At 45.0% G+C, this 20498-nt stretch overlaps 1 protein-coding gene across 11 annotated transcripts in view; it reads right to left on the bottom strand.

The window, feature by feature from the left end:
* Positions 1-20498, bottom strand: part of ZMIZ1 (zinc finger MIZ-type containing 1) — a 470647-nt gene that overhangs the window by 395364 nt on the left and 54785 nt on the right. For 9 of the 11 annotated variants that reach the window (XM_084633918.1, XM_084633910.1, XM_084633912.1 and 6 more), the window contains exon 2: positions 4312-4438. The exons of the other annotated variants lie outside the window; for them this stretch is intronic. The gene's annotated coding sequence lies outside the window, so the exon portion shown is untranslated. The remainder of the gene's footprint in view (positions 1-4311; positions 4439-20498) is intronic. 11 annotated transcript variants of the gene reach the window in all.

The raw sequence follows: 20498 nt of genomic DNA, 5'->3' as shown, positions 1-20498 counted from the left end.
CAAAATGCAAGCCTCTAGGAAGTATATAGCATAACTTAAAGTTAAGCAATGCACTTAAGTGCTTTGCTCAGTGGTGATGTACTGTTTAATCAGGATTTAAGGCCTGTGAGAAGATTAGGTCTCCAGAGACTGGAACTCCTGGAAACACAAACTCTGCTGTTAATTCATTCTGACTCAGAAGTCTGACTCCTGGCTGGGTGCTGGATAGCTTCATAGCTTTGACACTGGATATGTTTCCTGTATTAGAAATCCTAACTCAAAACCGACCTTAAAAGCTTTTTTTTTTTTTAAAGACATTAAGCAAATATCCTGCTGAAACACTGCTCGAAGTCTTGAAAACTGTTAACTTGATTTATGTGTGAAAAGAGAAATACAAACAGAGTAAGCTTACCACCGATAGATAAGCTATTACAGACACCGCTTAACATACCACAGCATCACCCACCTGAAATATGTTAGCTAGAAGCTGTATCACCTTTTCTCTGGAGATGGGTCAGGAGAGAGGGAAAAAATAAAATAAAGAGATGACTTTGCTGCAATCTTGAAAGCACTTTTTTCTTCTCATTATTCTAAGTGTGTCAATTATGAACAGGATCTCAACTTTGTATATGATTTATACTTTCTAGGAGCGAAAAATCTTTGCCCAAGTTTAATTGAAGAAAGGACAAAAAAGGTAACTCCACATATAGCAATGAAACAGCAAATGTTTGGCTATTTAACAATCAGACATTCCCTCCTCCCACACTCACCCTCAAAAAATACTTAAAAGTCCAGCAAGAATACCTTCCCCCTCCCCCGCAAAAGGTTTCAGCCCAACAAACTTGGAAGAATTTCCTTTTGCTTTGTTTCCCAAATATCACTACCATGTCCCACCTCTTCTCCTAAAGCTTTTCACCCGAAGGGATATACACTGGGTGATAGCATTTGATAGCAGACTCTGCTGCTTAAATCCATACATAAGCAGACAGTTAGAAGCACAAGCTGCACTAAGGCACTGTAAAGGAGCTTAACAATGTACATTTCTTGGAGTCTGACACATGGAAGCAGTTGGAAAAGGACAACCTCCAAAACCAGCACAATCTCCCGAGACCTCTGACATGTTGGCCAGGTGAAGAATAAAGAAAAGAGGGGTATATAGGGACATGGGGCTTATGCCTGAGCTCCCGGCGTAAGCAACAGCTGAGGAGGGGGGAAATATCTCTGACTTGTTACAGTAATGTGAGCCAGCAACAGGAACAGAAGGGGTTATCCAAGGAAAAACTCAGTACTATGCTGAGGTAACAGAGGCACAGACCGAGTACCCTGGCCTAAGAGAAATGGCAATAGTCCTGAAGCAGGGCCTCCACAGGAAGAGACTGGAAATATAGGGTACATGGAAAGTTTCCAGTAGAAAAATCTAATTGAGTAAAACAAAACAAAATACAAACAGAAGGCTAACGAGCAGAGGCCCACCAAAAAAACCCTTCCAACCCTGTGAGATTTGGGTTTACAGGTTTACATTAACCCAGTTCCTGTGAGTTTTGGGGTCTGAAAGAACCCTGAGACTGTAAGCAAGCTCAGCTGGAACTGCCAGGTTTTGCAGTGGCTTTCGCCCAGAACTCCAGGTCAGACCAGGCTTGCAAATCTCAGTCAATTTGCTCCAAGTTCTGGGTTTGAAATGAACATATCCCACAGCTCTAATAAAGAGTCTGTCTGGGGGAAAGTGAATTTAGGGATTGTAAGGTGGCTTCTGCTAGTCTTCCTTCCCTATCAACTCCCTCTTTCTTACCCGTATGGCTAATTCAGGGAATACATGCCTGAAGCAGTCAGGAGATTCCCATGATTTAGTCTGGCAACCATGGAGAAAGGTTATCAGCCATTTTTAAATGATTTAGAGAGCCAAGCCAGCTGGGTAGCTGGTGCCATTTTTCAAAGGTGAGAAACAGAGGAGTGAAACTTACCTTTCTACAGTAATAAGGATTAGTGGTCTGGGAGTCTGGCACTCCTCCCTCATTAAAAGATAGGAGACAAAGTGATAGACAGGTAATTACCTAGAAGGAGCCCGAGGGAAATTCCAGGAGACTCCATTAGAATGCTTCAACTGGTCTGTATGTTTCTGCTTGTCTCTTAGTATCAATTGAAGCGCCCCAGAAAAGTAACCAGAAAGGTCCATTGCTTTGTTTCAGAAGGTAATCAGTCACCCAGTAGGGGCCCTTCTAATAAAGGATTTGCTTTCTTCCCCACCGTCCGCAGCATGGTAGCAAGCATGGGACAGAGCTGCTCCAGGCAGATTTGCCTACCTGCAGTTTGTCATTTGGTCAGCAAGTTATACCCTGCAGTATCTGCACTTAGTCTGAGGTTTTACATTTTGCACCAAACATCAGTCTATGGGACTATGGATACCCCTGAATCACAGAGCTAATGATTCATTTAGGAATCAGTTATCGTAGGATACAGAGAGCTAAAGACTTAACAATGGGCTTTCCAAAGGAGCCTAAAGGAATTAGGTGTTCAAATCAACTTGGCTCTCCATGGAACTTGGGCACTTAACTCCCTTAGCATCCCCTGAAAGTCGCAGCAGGAAGTAACAACATTTAAAAACATGTTCTAAAATAGGTTCATCTAAAATGCTTGTAAGGATAGAAACTGTTTTGCAACCATTAACTTGCATGGCACTGGGGATATGGAATATAAACCATATTCCAAGAAGTGGAAAGATAGGTGAGGATTACATGAGGTCACACCACCATTTATGGCCATGGAATTTATTACATAGAGGCTCACACATACCATATTCTGGCACTTCTGCCTGGAACTAGAAGCATTTAAATACATGAAAAACAAGTTCAGTTGGAAGGAAGCATAGCCTAGTAGATAGGGCACTGGATTTGGGCTCAGGAAACCCGGGTTCAATTGTTGACTCTGCCACCAGTCTCCTAGGTGACCTTCGGCAAGTCACATCCACCCATGCCTCACTTTCCTCATATGTAAAAAAGGGATAATGTTACTGATTTCCCTTTGTAAACCACTTTGACATCTACTGATAAAAATTGCTATGTAAGATCTAGGTCGGGGAGGGCAAACTACAGCCTGCGAGCCAGATCCAGCCCCCCAGGGCTTTGGATCTGGCCCATGGGATTGTCACCCCCGTGGCGCCGCACCGCTCCGGGAAGCGGTCACACCATGTCCCTGCAGCCCCTGGGGGTGGGGGAGCAGAGAACTCCACATGCTGCTCTTGCCTGTGGGTACCTCCCGCAAAGCTCCCATTGGCCAGGGATGGGTTGCCGCGGCCAATGGAGCTTCAGGGGAGGTACCCACAGGCGAGGGAAACACTTGGAGCCTTCTGCACCCCCACAACTCCCAGGGGCCGCACAGGGATGTGGTGCAGGCCACTTCCCGGAGTGGCGTGGTATGGCACGACACGGGCTGGGACAGGCACGCATGGGGACCTCTCTGGCCCCGGTGCAGGCTGCTGCCACCCAGGAGCCGCTCTAGGTAAGCGGCGCTGGGCCGGAGCCTGAACCCCTCCTGCACCCCGCACCTCAACTCCCTGCCCTGAGCCCCCTGCCACATCCCACACCCCTCCTGCACCCCAACCCCCTTCCCTGAGCCCCTTCACACCCCTCCTCTGCCCCAACCCCTTGCCCTGAGCTCCTTCCTGCACACCGCACTCCATCCCTGCACCCAAACCGCCTGCCCCAGCCCTGCAAGCCATTTCCCCACCCAGATGTGGCCCTCGGGCCAAAAAGTTTGCCCACCCCTGATCTAGGTATTACAATTATTACCCAATCTTTTCCAAATCTCAAGGAAAGATGTGATTCAAATGTAGAGTTATTCAAATGCAGGTGATTTTACCTGAACCAGTATTTTGCCCAATGGGAGTCCTTTCTTCTTCCCTGGAGACATAATGGATGATGGAGCAAGAGATTACAAATGACCAAAGAGGACCTGGGGTGGAGGGCAAGGGCCAAGGAGCTAAGCTAATGCAGAGAAGTCATCATTCCACCAATGCACTGAGCATCTTTTAAAAAAAATATGTTTCTACTAACATTTTAAGCAAACCTTTTCCTCCGGTTGCTCAAAACTAGCTCTCTGTCCTACACATAGAAATAGGCACAGGACAGGACTGTATGCATGAATGAACATAGACAGAAGCCTCTCTTTGCATGAGTACATTGAAGAGGATGGAAAACCATCGCGATCAACTTGGAGATGATCTAAGAAAATAAAAATTCCACACTGACAAGCTTATTCTAAGCTTCCCCTCCTTTCCCACCTGCTCCAAAAGAGGTTTAACAGGCAAGACACCTAAAGCGGGCAGATAACAATTACCTTTTACCTCTCTGAAGAGGCCGCCGCCAATTAGCACATTCCTGGAGCTTCTAATTCAGGCAAGAAAAAAAAAGGGGGGGGGGAGTGAGCTGGGATTGATGTCTCTGTCTGTAACACACAGTATTTCCTAAGAGAGAGAAAAAACAGAAAAGGGGAAGGTAAATATCAGCTCTCTCATCCTTTGAAGGTGCAGCAGATTACAACAACTCCTCAGTATAGCTATAGTCCCTCCCCACTTCTCCACCCCAAAATAGCCATCTGTGGCTGTACTGATTTGCTTGCCATGCCAAGGTCCAGAATGTGTAGGCCAAGTCAACTGCTAATAATTATTAAAAAAAAGAGCATGGATTGAGCTGAACTGTCAGATATCTTATCCAAACCAAACGTTTGTGGGGGCATGGGGAGGGGGGAGGTGTTGTGTTCTAAAGAGCAAGATAGTGATCCTAAAATAACCTACAACAGGATAATTGCAAGGGAGATGCCAAAATATACCTGAGTATTCATTCAAATGAATTTGCCTCATTCACGTTCAGGTCCATTTCTTTAAAACATTCACATTAGCTGCTTTTTCTGGCAAAACAACAGTAGCACATTTTAAAGTCACACGCCCAGGTGTCCACACACGTGCGTGCACACACACACAGACTTTTAAAATCACACATACAAATGCTTGTGTGCTCAAAGAACATTAATACCAACACGTGATGCATCTGAATAACCACTGCACCAATTATAAATATTTTTATTTTTTATTTTCATTCCAATGTATACAAACACCCAGGAACTCCAAATCCAGGTTATGTTCTTTGACAAATACTTTAAAATACAACCCAAAAAGATGAGGAACAACCAATAACCCTTCTCCAGACTGAAGAAGCCAGTTCACAAAACAGAAACTTTCCCAACTCAGCTCCCATAAAAGCTTAATCCCTCCCCTCAGAGGGTCTCTGGCCCCATCTGCCACAACTGGATGTCCAAGGAAGGTCATCTAAGGCTTTGTCTACACTAACACTTTTGTCGGTCAGGGGTGTGAAGAAACAGCCCCCTGTTGCACACAAGTTTCCCCAAGAAAGGCGCTGGTGTAGACAGCACTATGTCAGCTTGAGACGCTCTCCTGCCGACACAGGGCTTGGCTACACGTGCGAGTGAGAGTGCATTAAAGGAGCCCTGAGTGCACTAGGTCACTACCCGTCCACACTGGCAAGGCACATAGAGCGCTCCTGGTACTCCACCTCGGCAAGAGGAATAACGTTTGGTGCGCCCCCACTGAAGCGCCACAGCGCCAGTGTGGATACTCTGGTCTGTTAATGCGCTCTGATCGGCCTCCAGAAGTGTCCCACAATGCCTATTCTAGCCACTCTGGTCATCACTTTGAACTCTACTGCCCTGCCCTCAGGTGACCAACCATCAGACCCACCCTTTAAATTCTCTGAGAATTTTGAAAATCCCCTTCCTGTTTGCTCAGCCAGGTGTGGAGTGCTCTCAGCGAAATCTTTCCAGGTGACCATGCCTCCACGCGCCAGGCGATCCCCAGTATGGAGCAATGGTGAGGTGCTGGACTTCATCAGTGTTTGGGGAGAGGAAACTGTCCAGTCCCAGCCGTGCTCCAGCCATAGGAATTACGATACCTTTGGGCAGATATCAAGGGACATGATGGAAAGGGGCCATGACCGGGACGCATTGTAGTGCAGGGTTAAAGTGAAGGAGCTGCAGAATGCCTACCACAAAGCCCACGAGACAAACAGCTGCTCCGGTGCTGCCCCTGAGACCTGCCATTTCTACAAAGAGCTGGACGCAATACTTGGGGGTGACCCCACTTCCACTCCAAGTACCACCAGGGACACTTCAGAGCCCAGTTCAACAAGGCAAGAGAAGGAGCAAAGCAGGAGCGAGGGTGCTGAGGCTGAGGAAGACACCCCGGAATCCCTAGATACATGCAGCCAGGAGCTGTTCTCAAGCCAGGAGGAAGGTAGCTAGTCGCAGCAGCCGGTGCTTGAGGAAGGACAAACACCAGAGGAGGTGCCCGGTAAGCAGCTTTTATTTTGGGAAGGAAGTTATTTGGTGTGGGCTCTCTGGGCGAGGAGGGTTAGGGCTGCATGCATGCCTAGATGCGGAATAGGGCGTTGATGTGCTCTCTCACATCGCAATAATTGGCCTCAGTGATCTCTTCAAAGGTCTCATCCAGAACTTGGGCAATGCACTTGTACGGGTTTCTCAGGAGAGCCACTGTGGTCCTTGTCCCAGTAAAGCTAACTTGTCTGTGCCACAGTGCTGTGAGGGGCGGGGGGACCATTGCTGCACACAGACAAGCTGCATATGGGCCAGGGCGGAAGCCGCATTGCAGTAGAAGTCCCTCCCTTGCTTCCCAGGTCACCCTCAGCAGCAAGATATCTTCCAGGACAAACTCCTGTGGAAAAAGTGGGGACAGTGTTCAGTACAGGGGCCCCCTGCAGTTGTTGGCTCTCCTCAAGGCACAGAAACCCAGAGGACAGTACAGCCATGAAACAATCAATCACACTTGACCCTGTGCTTACTTACCATTTTGGGGCTCCTGTGGGTTGTGCGCGCTTGCTTTGGGATGGGCAAATTATGCTATTGAGTAGACTGTGCTTGCCCTTTACAGATGCAACCTTGAGATCTCAGCCGTTCATGTTATCACCAGCCAAAAGACTCCAAAGAATCAGAAAGAGGCCACATTGAAGCAAGGAAGACATGTTGCATGAAGTAATGCAGCATTCAAGTAATGAAAATCAAAAAGTGCAGAAGTGGCAGGACAGTGAAAGGAGGATCCGCCAGCAGAATGAGGAGTGCCGGCACAAAAACGCGGTGCTCGGGCAGCAAAGCACGGATCGGCTGATAAGCATAATGGAGTGCAAAGCAGACTCTATCCAGGCGCTTGTAGCCATGCAGGTGAAGCACTACCAAGCCCGTGCCCCCCTGCAGCCCTTGTCCCAAAACTCTTTCCCTTGTGCCCCCATGTCACCTCCAACCCACTTTCCCTTGTGCCCCCATATCACCTCCAACGCACTTTCCCCAACATCCGGGTTCCAATGTTCCCTCTAATTTTTGACAGGCCATGTGCAAAAAAAATTTCTTCTGTGCAAATTGTTGTACTTCTGTGCAAATTTTTGTGTGCGCGGTGTTTTGCCATGTATGCGGGGTTTAGGATCTGTGTGTGCGCATATGCGCACAGCTTAGAGGGAACAGTGGTTCTTACCACCACCAGCTGCCTCCAACACCTGTAGCTTCACCACCCAGCCCTAAAAAGTATGACCCTTACGCACTGCACTCAACCCCCATCACTATGCAGTATAGCCATCCTGAAGTGCTGCACTCATTGCACAACACTCCAAACAGGAAGACTGAGCATGATAACAGGACATACGCAAATCTGTGATTGTACCGTTCCCCACCCCACCCCACCCCCTTGCCCTGTTTCCCAAGCAGTTGTGTTTCTTTTCAATAAATGAATTTTCTTTTCAATAAATGGAATTTTTGGCTTTGAAAACATTCTTTATGATTGCATAAGTAAAAGATACCTTAGCCCAGGAAAGAAACAGGCACTGCAAGTCAGCATAGCAAACACAGATTTCTACTAACATTGGAACCACTGCACTTCACTCCCGTGCAGGGCACCAGACGTTACTGGTGACTTTCAGCCTCAAATTGCTCCCTCAAAGCATCCCTAATCCTTGCAGCTCCACGCTGGGCCCCTCTAATAGCCCTGATCTGGAGGCTGAATTTGAACAGGCAGAGGTGTTGAACCTCCGAGTTCCATGCCTGAGTGAATCGTTCACCCTTCCCTTCACAAATGTTTTGGAGGGTACAGCACACAGATATAACTGCAGAGATGCTGTCATCGGCCAGGTCCAGCTTCCCATACAGAGAGCGCCAGCGGCCCTTTAAACGGCCAAAAGCACACTCCACAGTCATTCTGCACTGGCTCAGCCTGTTGTTGAACCTCTCCTTGCTGCTGTCAAGGCTCCCTGTGTAGGGTTTCATGAGCCATGGCATTAAAGTGTCAGCAGGGTCTCCAAGGATCACAATGGGCATTTCGACTTCCCCTACGGTGATCTTCTGGTCTGGGAAAAAAGTCCCGGCTTGCAGCTTCCTGAACAGGCCAAAAGATGCATGCGTCATGTGCCTTTCCATGCCAGCCTGCGTTAATGTCAATGAAACGCCCATGGTGATCCACAAGTGCCTGGAGAACCATAGAGAAATAGCCCTTCCGATTAGCGTACTCGGAGGCTAGGTGGACTGGTGCCAGAATTGGAATATGAGAGCCATCTATCACCCCTCCACAGTTATTGAAACCCATTTGTGCAAAGCCATCCACAATGTCAGGCACGTTACCCCGAGTCACGGGTCTTCTGAGCAGGATGCAATTAATGACCCTGCAAACTTGCATCAACACGATTCCAACGGTCTACTTTCCCACTCCAAACTGGTTTGCGACAGAACAGCAGCTGTCTGGAGTTGCCAGCTTCCAGATTGCAATAGCCACCTGCTTCTCCACCATCAGGGCAGCTCTCAATCTCGTGTTCTTGAGCCGCAGGGTGGGGACGAGCTCATCACAGAGTCCCATGAAAGTGGCTTTTCTCATCCGAAAGTTCTGCAGCCACTGTTCATCATCCCAGACTTGCATGACAATGTGATCCCACCACTCAGTGCTTGTTTCCCGAGCCCAAAAGCAGCGTTCCACAGTGGTGAGCATGTCCGTGAATGCCACAAACAAACTCGTGTCATTTGCATTACTTGAGTCGATATCGTCGGAGCCCTCACTGTCACTTCGGATCATAAGGAATAACTCAACTGCCAAACGTGACATGCTGGCAAGACTCGTCAGTATACTCCCCAGCAGTTCAGGCTCCATTCCCGCAGACCAAAAGGGAAGACAGAGCGCGCACTACAAAAAACGTTCAAAGATGGTGCCAAATGTGGACGGAAGCACAGGGATTGCTGCGATGCGAACCAATGCATCATGGGGCGTTGGGACAAGACCCAGAATGCCCCGCACCCCCGCCTCCTTCCCACAAGCCACAGTGCCAGAATGGGAAGAGGTGCTCTGTGGGATAGCTGCCCATAATGCACTGCTCCCAATGCCGCTGCAAGTGTCGCAAATGTGGCCACGCCAGTGTGCTTGCAGCTGTCAGTGTGGACAGACTGCAGCGCTTTCCTTGCTGCGCTCTACGAAGGCTGGTTTAACTCAAAGCGCTCTACATCTGCAAATATAGCCATGCCCATAGCTACCACCGCTCATTGTGGGTGGTTTAATTATGCAGGTGGGAGAGCTCTCTCCCGCTGGCATAGAGCTGCTACACAGGAGACCTTACAGCAGCACAGCTGCAGTGGTACAGCTGTGCCACTGTAAGGTCCGTAGCGTAGACATAGCCTTAGGCAGGCTAAGCATAACCCTTCGCTGAAAGAGAAACTTAAAACGAGGAACCCAATGCTCAGCCTCAGTCTCCACCACCTAATAAGCTTCTCAGAGTTTCACTCATTTCTGTTATCCCAGCCAGGACTCTTGCCCTCCACATACCACTGTCAGAAAGAGAGGAGTTTACAGCCTGTCCCATTCCTTCCCCCACAGCTACCACCAATGTTAGGGAGTACTCTAAGGTGTCTCAGATTTCATGGTCCTCTTTCTCTCACTAGTGGCTAGCCTCAAATGAAAGGCAAACAAGTTGAGGGCGGGGGGGGGGGGGGGAGGGTGAGGGGAAGGGGAAGGGAAATTAAAGAGATACATATGAAATAAATTTGCCTGATTAATATATTTGAGGAAATGGCCAACTGCTCTCTGCCCTTCTCTGACCAAGGTTTTATTTAAAGAATTTTCCCTGGAAAATCTGAGTATGAATTGAACACAGAAGAAACTAAGATTACCCTTTTCCCCAACAAGAAAAAACAAATGCATCTAATACCGAACAGTGGCTAACTGTGCCACTTGATTCTCATCTCTCTAAAGAAGTCATTTTTATCTGATGCTGGGGAACCTAACAGGGAGAAAAGGGAAGTCAATCTCATCATAAGGAAATCTGTTCTTAAAACCATTCAATGCACAGTACAGTTTCTCCAATTCCAAAAGGGCACAGCTTCTGCATCTGCCAGGGGGACTAAACCCCCACTCTTCACCCTTTTCTACCTTCGAGGCAGACTTAAAGGTGCAAGGATAATTTTGACCAGCTTCCCCTCTAGATACGTGAGGGCCTAAAAAAGAATTCACTAAGCAACAACGGTAGTGTAAATAAACAATGAAAACCTCAACAAAGATCCTGGAGGAAAAGACACAGAGACTGCACGCGACAGGAGAGAGAGAGATAAAGAACAAACAAGATCAGTGGCACAAAATGTCTCCTGTTGTGCCCTGCTACATCTGCCCATTGAAGTACCCAGACAAAATAAACCAGTGATCCAGAATGATAGATCCTGAGATACAAAAGAATCATCTAAACCTCCCCAACGGCAGACTCTCCCACATAGTAGAAAAGCACAATTGTATACAGTTTCCCGATTTGCATCTCTTCTACACATCAGGTACCATGGCTGTTTGCACTAAATTGCCTTTAACCAATTTCAGACAATAAGTACAGTACTCAAAATGTGACACTTTTTCATGCAAAGGGGAGTAGGCTTAGAGCCCTGATTGTGGAGAACTGAAAAGAAATGACCCTCAATGAACTGGTTGTGACACATGTACTTCCTGAGGCAATGCACTAATCAATATTTACTGACAGACTCACCACAGACCATGTCGGGAAAGACAGCAAAACAAATACACACACACACACACACACACACACACACATTTTGCATTCATCAGTGATACAAATCAAATACATCCTTCTTTCCTTTTTCATTATTAAATCAAAGACACGCTTTAGGCAGCATTATGATTAAAAGTCTGTACGGACGATAAAAAAAACACCACAGACACCAGTCAGGTGGAGCCAGTTAGGAGTTGCTATACTAGTTAAATGTCATCATATGTTTTAAATACATATTATATATCAAAATCATACACAGTTTCACTCTTCTAAAACAGAAAAGGGACTTGACCCTTGGTCTTCCACATACTGGGTAAGTATCCTAACCACTCAGCTATTGGCTATTCTAGATTTTTTGGGGGTGGGGTGGTGGGGGGGGAGACACAGGGAGGAGGCATCTCTTGTTTTCACAATTCCATCCTGGTCCAAATGGTTTCCTGATGAATGGTTCCCCTAAACTCACCCTTTTGCAGGAAAAGCTTTGGATCAGAATTTTCAACAAAAACCAGTTTTCTCAAACATTTTCCGACCAGTTCTAGTCACAAGCCCCACTAAGGGCCACAATCAGGACTCAACAAGCACTGCTCTTACAGAGATATCTATAGTCCTCTTCCCACCACCACCATGAACAAAAAGAGAAATGGGACCTATGGAAAAGCAAAACATCTGCAAAGCTCTCTCGTTATCCTCCTTTGCCATAATGCTTACAAAAAAACTTGACGCAGAGAAAAAAGGGAATTCTGTGTAGTATTTCTTTTTATAAACATCATATTCCCCCTCAGGTTATCTGTGTGGTATTAACTTGCTTGCATGCCAGGAGTCCAGGCAGCTGGCAAGTGAGGCACAGCCAAACCAAGAATTCCCAAAAGTCATAAAATACATTTTTCATATTCTTTTTTATTTCATTGATAAATATATACAGATTTAAGGACAAATTGTCACTGGGCTTAAATGTCATAACTCACTCTTTCCAGCGGCGTAACACAATGCCAAAAACTCTGAAGAACGTAGTGCCACGTGAGACTCAAATCTTGGCATACCTAATAGTGCCTCAAGAAGTTGCCTTGTTACCATGGCAATTTACAACGCCCAGGAGTCACTTTATAATGGTGTTGCTGTGGTAACCACTGCTTGGTGAGGCCATGGCAGCTTTGTAGCAGCTTGGGCCGCAGGAGGGTTGCGGGCATGGGGCTTACACCCTGCGCCTTTTTGGCCCCATGTGTGCGCGTGAGGAGCTGCCATTAAGCCCTGTGCCTGCCTTATGTTTGGCCCCCGACCCTCCCATGCTGGGCTGGGTAGTGGCTCCAGCTCCTGGGTTCACCTGCTGCTTCTTCACTGTAAATAAGGACAGCTTTTAGAAGCTATTCAATTAAACATTGGGAAGCCTATTTTGTGATTTATGCCTCACCAGTCAAAAACCTCAGGAGCAACCAGTAGCCAGGAGTTAAATCAAAAGGAGGCTGTAAAAGGAAATGAAACAATGGCAAAGACAAGAGTCTTTGAGGGAACAATTTGGAGAACACGCCTTCTGGCTCCACCCATCCCAGAATGGATGACTCTTCCCAAGGGTCAGCCAAGGGAGTCTGCTGCACCCAGAGAAGTTGCTTCTCCATGCCAGTTAGATGAGCTGAGAGGAACTTACACCTTAAACTTTCTTTGCTAGCTGTTGTAAATATGACCCAAGAGGCCTTCTATTGTTTTTATCCTTTGCTCTTCACGCTTTGTACCTTAGAGGAATGAATAAATGATGCTTTGTTTTGATGATGCTATTTGTGTCACCACATACTTAAGACATGCCTGCACGACAACAGCCACACTGGTACAGCTACGGTGTTGTACCACCATAGTACAGACGCTTCCTCCGTTGATAGAAGGGGTTTTCCTGATGCAGTAGTTAACCCACTTCTCTGAGCGGTGATGCTTAGGTTGAAAGAAGAATTGTTCCATGAACCTAGCTAGATCTACAGTGTGGGTTAGGTTGAACTAATTAGGCTGCACAGGGCACAACATTTTTCACAGCCCTGAATGATGTAGATCTAGACATTAGACTATGCCTTATTACGGTCACAGGCGCCTGAAGGTAAACTATTACAGGTGGCAAACCCAAGTCGAGCTTGTGTTATTAACTCAGTTGGAAACTGGGTGGCTGCAGCCCAGATATCCTGTCAGAGGGACTGGACTAGTGACGTGCAGGAAGGCAGGCTTGTCACCTCAGAGCTACATTCCACAGGGACTAAAGCGGTCTAAGGCATAGTTCACCCTGCAGCCATGAAACGTGACTCCCCCATGTCTGTCTCCAACTATTATCACTGGTCTTCTACTTCCAGTGTGAACACGGGTGGGGGGGGGGGGGAAAGGATTGATCAATTCACCAAGGATTTATTCCAATAATTTATCAAACTTTTAATAAAAATAAGCCTACAGTCACATGCAGCTTGAGATGCAGTTTCATTAGATCTCAGCCGAGGCAAGATAATTTTAGGTAAATACTAAGGCTATGGGAGAACTGTTCTACTGCAGGCGCCATACATATCCCACCCATTTCTTATCATTCAAAAATCCCATCATGCTTGCAAGAGTAGGAGTATCAACCTTGGTTGTTCTGCCAATATCCATTCCAGAGAGCTATACCATTCTGCCTACCTAAGCTGTCCAAATGACAATTCAGAGGGAAGTTATTCCTCGTCATTACCTGTCATATATTGCATTACTGGTCAAGACTGATCACCTGTTCCCCACCCTCTCTCTCTCTCTCTCACAAACACACACACAGCCTTCGTGCCAGGGCTTTGGGTGGAGAAGAGATGATTTGGGTAACTCTTCTCTTAAAGATGATTTGGTTTATAATCTGTTTTTGTTTCTTGATTATTTTAGACAAAGCCCAAAAGTTTATTATTTCTGTTACAGTAGTACTTAGAGAAATCAACTAAAATCAGAGCCCCATTGTATTAAGTGCTGAACATAAACATAGTAAGAGACTATGTATATATTCAGTTTCTCCTCCCTTGGTGTTCACACCTCAACTGCTAGAAGAGGGCCTCATCCTCCCTGAACTAACCTCATTATCCCTAGCCTGATTCTTGCTTGCATATTTATACCTGCCTCTGGACACTTCCACTACATGCATCTAATGAAGTGGGTAGTCACCCACGAAAGCTTATGCTCCAATATGTCTGTTAGTTTATAATGTGCCACAGGACTCTTTGTCGCTTTCATAGTAGGAGATAGTCCCTGATCAAGGGGTGCTGACTCCGTGGGTGCTCGGGGGCTGGAGCACCCTCGGGAAAAAAAACAGCGGATGCTCAGCACCCACCAGCAGCCCCACCGATCAGCTCTTTCCCCTTCCTCCCAGCACCTCTGCCCTGCCTCGATCAGCTGTTCTGCAGTATGCAGAAGGCGGTGGGGGGGGAGGGGGCGGAGGGAAAGGAGCGGGGGCAGGAGGAGGCAGGGGCGAAGTGGGGGTGGGGTTTGGGGTGGAGCAGGGATCGAGTACCCCCCAGAAACACAGAAAGTTCGCGCCTCGGGACAAAACCAAAAGTTTCTAACTGTAAAAATCAAGAAAGAAAGAAAAAAAAGACACTAGGAGGGAGGGGACACAAAAACAGATGATGAAATGGCAAAAAGTGCATGAACTTTTCCCCAAATGCATACCCTTACAAGTTGGAGTTCAGTGTTCCTTATAACATTATTTCATGTTTCTGGGAGATCTGTAAATTCAATAATAATGTCTCTAGTTTCTGTCACTGTTCCCCACATCCACCACCAGTCACAAAGAGCAGCAGCCATTTCACAAAGCACCAGCCAGTTACGCATCTTACTACGAAACCATACACAGCTCTGCGCTGTATGCAGAGTTGGCTCCACAGGCCAGCTGTCTCCAGCCACTGTTCTCTCCAACTTCTATGGCTGTCTACACTGCAGACATATTTCTTTATGTTATAAGGCTAGTACACATTTCACATGTCTCTGATGAAAGGATCTTCACCTTTCTGGAGCATGTTCCCTCACTGCTCATTACACAGATGCTGTATTTATTTTGAAATCACTGTCCTAGTCTCTCCTTGCTTTCTAAAGACTACAGTTTGGAATAGGTGTTTGCAAACATAAAAGCTCCACTATAAATATCTGTGCAAACAGAAAAGTTGCAAAAACATTTATGGAAATGAAAACAAAGGGTAGGAGCATGGTCAGATGAGTCAGGAGGATTTCATTAATAATGTTTTCCCATAATCTGACCAGCTCCAGTGAACACACAGGTTTGCCTGTTAGTAGAAATCTATAAAACACTTTAAACTTCATCTGTATGAAAGATACTAAATAAAAAGTATTATATATTTATAATAACAATGGCTTGAATTGAGTAAGTTCTGAGTGTAGTAAATATCTTTTTACTATTTTATTTTGGGCATTTGAAGAAGCAAGAGTGCTTTTTACTAGGGCTGGGCAGTAAATTGTTTTTCTGTCCTGGGAACAAATGTTCAAGCTGACAAAGATTTTTCCCATCCCGAATGGGGATGAAAAGTCAAATCAACAACTTCAAACAAAAATTTGGTTTACATCTCCCAACTGTTCTTTTTAATTTTAATAATTAAATGTTTCAAACCTAAAACGGAACTTTTCATTTTGAAAGCATCAAAACAGAACATTGCCATTTCAACTTTCTTCAAAACTGGAAATTTGTTAACACTGCAGAAAGTTTCAATTTTGTTCAATCAGCATTTTTTGACGGAAAAACATTTCATTAAAAGATTCCCAACCAGCTCTATTGCTTACATCGTTATAGGTTTATTTTGGTCATTTTCATGTTATACCTATATATACTTCCCCCAAATACACCCTAAGAACTATTGTTTCTTTCTTAAATGTTTTCTAACCTAGAAAAAGACAAGAAAACCATTTGTCAATGTGAAACAAAGTTTAATACTTATAATCATATTTATACACACACACACACTTATATAACAAACATTAAAATTTACCATGCCAGGCACTAAGTTTACTCGCACAGCCTTTAACCACAATAACCAACAAGAAGAAGAAAGCAAATTATATTGACTATTTCATCAATGTAACATACACCCAGGGCAAGTAGGATTTTGCAGTGTGTGTATATTTTATACACAAGGCCTGGAGGACCAAATCTAGCAACGTGCCAAGTGCCTTCCATGCCAAAAGATGACTATGGATGAAGACGCTCATCATTTTATAGGACTGGTGCCTTCCAGAGAAGCAGAGACCCAGTTATATCAGTCCAAATATCTATTTTCCCTTCTCTTTAATTCAGGGTTCCCACATTTCTAAGTGCTGGTAACTGGACCTCATGGGCCTCACCCCCTTCCTTGCCTCTTGCCCCAAGGTCCCGCCCCCATCGCTCATTCCTCTCTCCCACTCCCTCCGTCGCTTGCTGGATTGTCTCAAGGAGCCTCTCTGCAAGAAGGAGGTGGTCCTGGCTCAGATGGGGCAGATGCAGGTTAATGACCTGGTGCCTCCCACTGCCCCGCAGTTACCAGACTTTTGGTTTGGGTGCCATTTAGGGTTGCCAGGTCCCCTTTTCAACTGGACTTTCCAGTCAATAACTGGACACCTGGCAACCCTAAATGGCACCCCGGACACAGAAGCCAAAAACGGGACAGGTGGCAACCCTACTTTAATGCTTGATTTTGCAGTTTTCAGTACCAGGCTGAGGCAAATGATCCCAGCAGTTACATCTAGAAGTAATTCCCTCTCTCTTTTTTTTTTTTTCTTTTGGTAAATGAATTTGATTATTGGATGTAGATAAAACATATCAAATAACATTTCTGTGTGACTTGAGCCCTGGGTTAGAATATAAAAGGCAGGAATGTCAGGCACATGGATACACTCTCTCGAGTGGCGTTCTCTTGGGGACCCCTGTTAGTTACACCATGTCAGGCTCCTGTGCTTTCCATTATCGACGGGCAGCATGCTAACATGACAGCAGACACAGGTTCTTATTTAGCTTTGAAACAGTTTTCAGCGATTCAGAAAACCAGCTATCTTGCTACAACAGAACTAAAGGATACTGAAAAACCAGAACCATTTGTTTCAAGAAAAATGCTTCTACCTCATATCCCCAGATTTTTTTTTAAATTAAAAAGGGAAAACCTCTAGCTCCTCAAAACAACATTTGTAAAGCTTGAATCATTTAACCTGTGAAACCCAAGCCTATAAAATGGGTGCTATTTCTTAAAAACATACAGTAAGTGCATTAAATTATTGATAGCCATTAAACAGGGAAAAAATTAAACAGCTCTCAGCTTTTATCAATCATTAATGCAGTTTCCAGAGCATCTCACTGGGTAGCTATCACGTAGCACAGTGCAAAGACTACAAATCCTGAAGGCATGAATTCGTTTGCTGTGGATGGAGAAGAAAAAAAAGTTCTGCTGGGAGGGGCTGAAAGAGATAAGGAAAAGGGAGATTTTTGTCGTTAGCAATACAGGGGACCGGATGATTTCATAGAGTGGTGACAGGCTATCCACCTCCCCTCATTTAAGGTCCAATGCGTAAGGTGCAAGCACCCTCCACTCTTATTCGCCTCAGTGGTTGCTGAAGGCACTTAGTATCATCCAGGAAGCATTCATGAACTCAGAGGATTGGGCCCTTTGCTCTCTAGTTCAAATCTAATCTATCTCAGTAGCAACCAGGGGTGGAATCCTGAGTCCACTGACTTCAGTGAGGCCAAGATTTCACCACACACTGATAACTAGCTGGCAGTCAATGTAAAATGGGTTGTTCACAAAGCCAAGCCACCCCCACCAATAGCAACTGGTAGTCTCAGCACAAAAGCCAAGGGTTAATCTGAATGGAGACTGATCTCTTTCCCATATATGAGCCTTCCACGGTCAAGGCTGCGGACTACAGCTGAATGGAAAAAACTTCAAGGGATCCACCATCCATTAGAGAATGTAGGTGGGTCTAAGATGAAATGCTATGCAAAACTGTGATCCTTTCACTAACATTTTGTTTGAGGGGGAAACAAAAACAAAAACCTTGTTCCAAAAATATTGGTTTGGAAATGACTTAATACAAACCACATTTTGATAGACCCAAAAAGAACTTTTTTTTCTGAATTGTCTTCTGGATAATTTTTAAATTTTCAGATTTCATTCCTAATCAGAACAAAGAAAAATGTCTAAATCTTTCATGAAATGCAATTTCCATCATCTGCACAGCTCTAGTTGTGACATACTGGCCAGGCAGTGATGTTAAGCCTATAATGCCAAGGCCCAATAAAAAGGAAGACTTCAATATTCCACTGTCAGCCTGCATTCTTTCAACCAGCACAAAATCCACTGAAGTTCTTTTTTTAAAAAATTCAATAAATTAAAGCAATTAAGAACCACATACAGGCTAGATCCACTAATGTGCATTATTATTTGTGAGCCTCTGTTCCATTATCCAGAACCCAAGTAGAAATTACTGCCAGGAGAGATTCCTGATGATCAGAATGCAGCATGGCATGTCAGTGTAAAAACTGAAGTAGAACATTTCTCTCCATGTAAAAAAGATAATTTAGATGTTACAATAGAACTATGCTTAAACACACACGATTTAAGTCTATTTGCTCCCAAACTTAAATCCTAAGGAGTTTTTCATTGAAATCAATTAAAAAAAGCAGAGTCAAGCAATGAAATGGTGCCAGATATTTGATATCCAACTAGCCAGGAAAAGCTGCTGTCATAACAAAACATTTGTACAATGTTTGTTTACAATCAAAAACTGTCATCAAAACCCCCCCACCAAACACTTTTTTTTTTTTTTCCAAATCATCGGTGCAGGCACGCATCAAACTTCTTTAAAATTTCTCTTTCCAAACCAACTTATAACTCATATGATAATGAGTCTCGTGGAAAGTAATACAATAATACTGGTAAAATGAAAAGGTATGACAATCTTGAATTAGTGATTTTATGTTGCATCACAAGCACTCATTTACAATCAATTTCAGTACAAAATTTCATCCTCATCTCTACACTTAACAACAAGAGTAATAACTCAGATTATTAACATAACAAGGTGACAACCACAAGCTTTCACACTGAGCCAGGCACCAGTGTCAACCTCAAAGTATTGTGCTAGCCTATCCTCAGGCCATAAGCAGTATACCGCAGTGCTAGCTAACTGCAAAGATAAGGAGGATAAAAATCAGGGTGGGTCCAACAATTCACTCTGCTTGTAACAGTTCCATGGTATGCATGCCAACAACACTGCAGTTAAATCACACACAAGCTGAGCAATCAAGCTGAAAAGGGACATTATGGGTGGCTATATTCCTGCCATCCCAGGCCTTGCCTCCTAGACCTATGTGTTGAAATCAACAGGGCTTGCCTGCCTAGAGAGGTATCTTTTGTCCTGTGCCACCTTTGCAGCTCATTAAGTCATTTGTTTAAAATGGACAGTCCCTGAATCATAGAATATCAGCGTTGGAAGGGACCTCAGGAGGTCATCTAGTCCAACCCCCTGCTCAAAGCAGGACCAATCCCCAATTAAATCATCCCAGCCAGGGCTTTGTCAAGTCTGACCTTAAAAACTTCTAAGGAAGGAGATTCTACCACCTCCATAGGTAACGCATTCCAGTGTTTCACCACCCTCCTAGTGAAAAAGTTTTTCCTAATATCCAACCTAAACCTCCCCCACTGCAACTTGAGACCATTACTCCTTGTCCTTTCCTCTTCTACCACTGAGAATAGTCTAGAACCATCCTCTCTGGAACCACCTCTCAGGTAGTTGAAAGCAGCTATCAAATCCCCCCTCATTCTTCTCTTCTGCAGACTAAACAGTCCCAGTTCCCTCAGCCTCTCCTCATAAGTCATGTGTTCCAGACCCCTAATCATTTTTGTTGCCCTTCGCTGGACTCTCTCCAATTTATCCACATCCTTCTTGTAGTGTGGGGCCCAAAACTGGACACAGTACTCCAGATGAGGCCTCACCAATGTCGAATAGAGGGAAACAATCACATCCCTTGATCTGCTCGCTATGCCCCCACTTATACAAGCTATAGCACTATTTATACCTCCATGTCTATGTGCTTCAGGTGTGTGAAGTTAGACATTCTGCATTACTCTTCTTTGGATACGATACATTTAATTTACTGGAAGCAGAGGAGCCAATTATTAAACAAGTCCTGGGGTCCTCAGGAGGACGGTGGAACACCTCATGTTCCTACCATGAGCCAATACGATAGACAGCACAGTATTCCATGCATCTTCCCATACATCACCCATTACTTTGATCCATAACAGGAGACTTCTTTCTGTTCCCATTAATTTGTAGCATTCTATATGTAACCCATCATAGCTCGTCTGTATTTAAGTTTCACTGAGAACGCATGGTTCATCATTATTATTTGAATGCATCTCACTCATTAGAATAAGCTTCTTGCACCTATTTTTTTTCTCAGTT

Source organism: Lepidochelys olivacea (genome assembly GCF_965140295.1).
Source record: "Lepidochelys olivacea isolate rLepOli2 genome assembly, chromosome: 7".
In the NCBI taxonomy this organism is placed as follows: domain Eukaryota; kingdom Metazoa; phylum Chordata; order Testudines; family Cheloniidae; genus Lepidochelys; species Lepidochelys olivacea.
The sequence above is the reverse complement of the archived record's forward strand: the minus strand, read 5'-3'. Positions and strand labels throughout refer to the sequence as shown.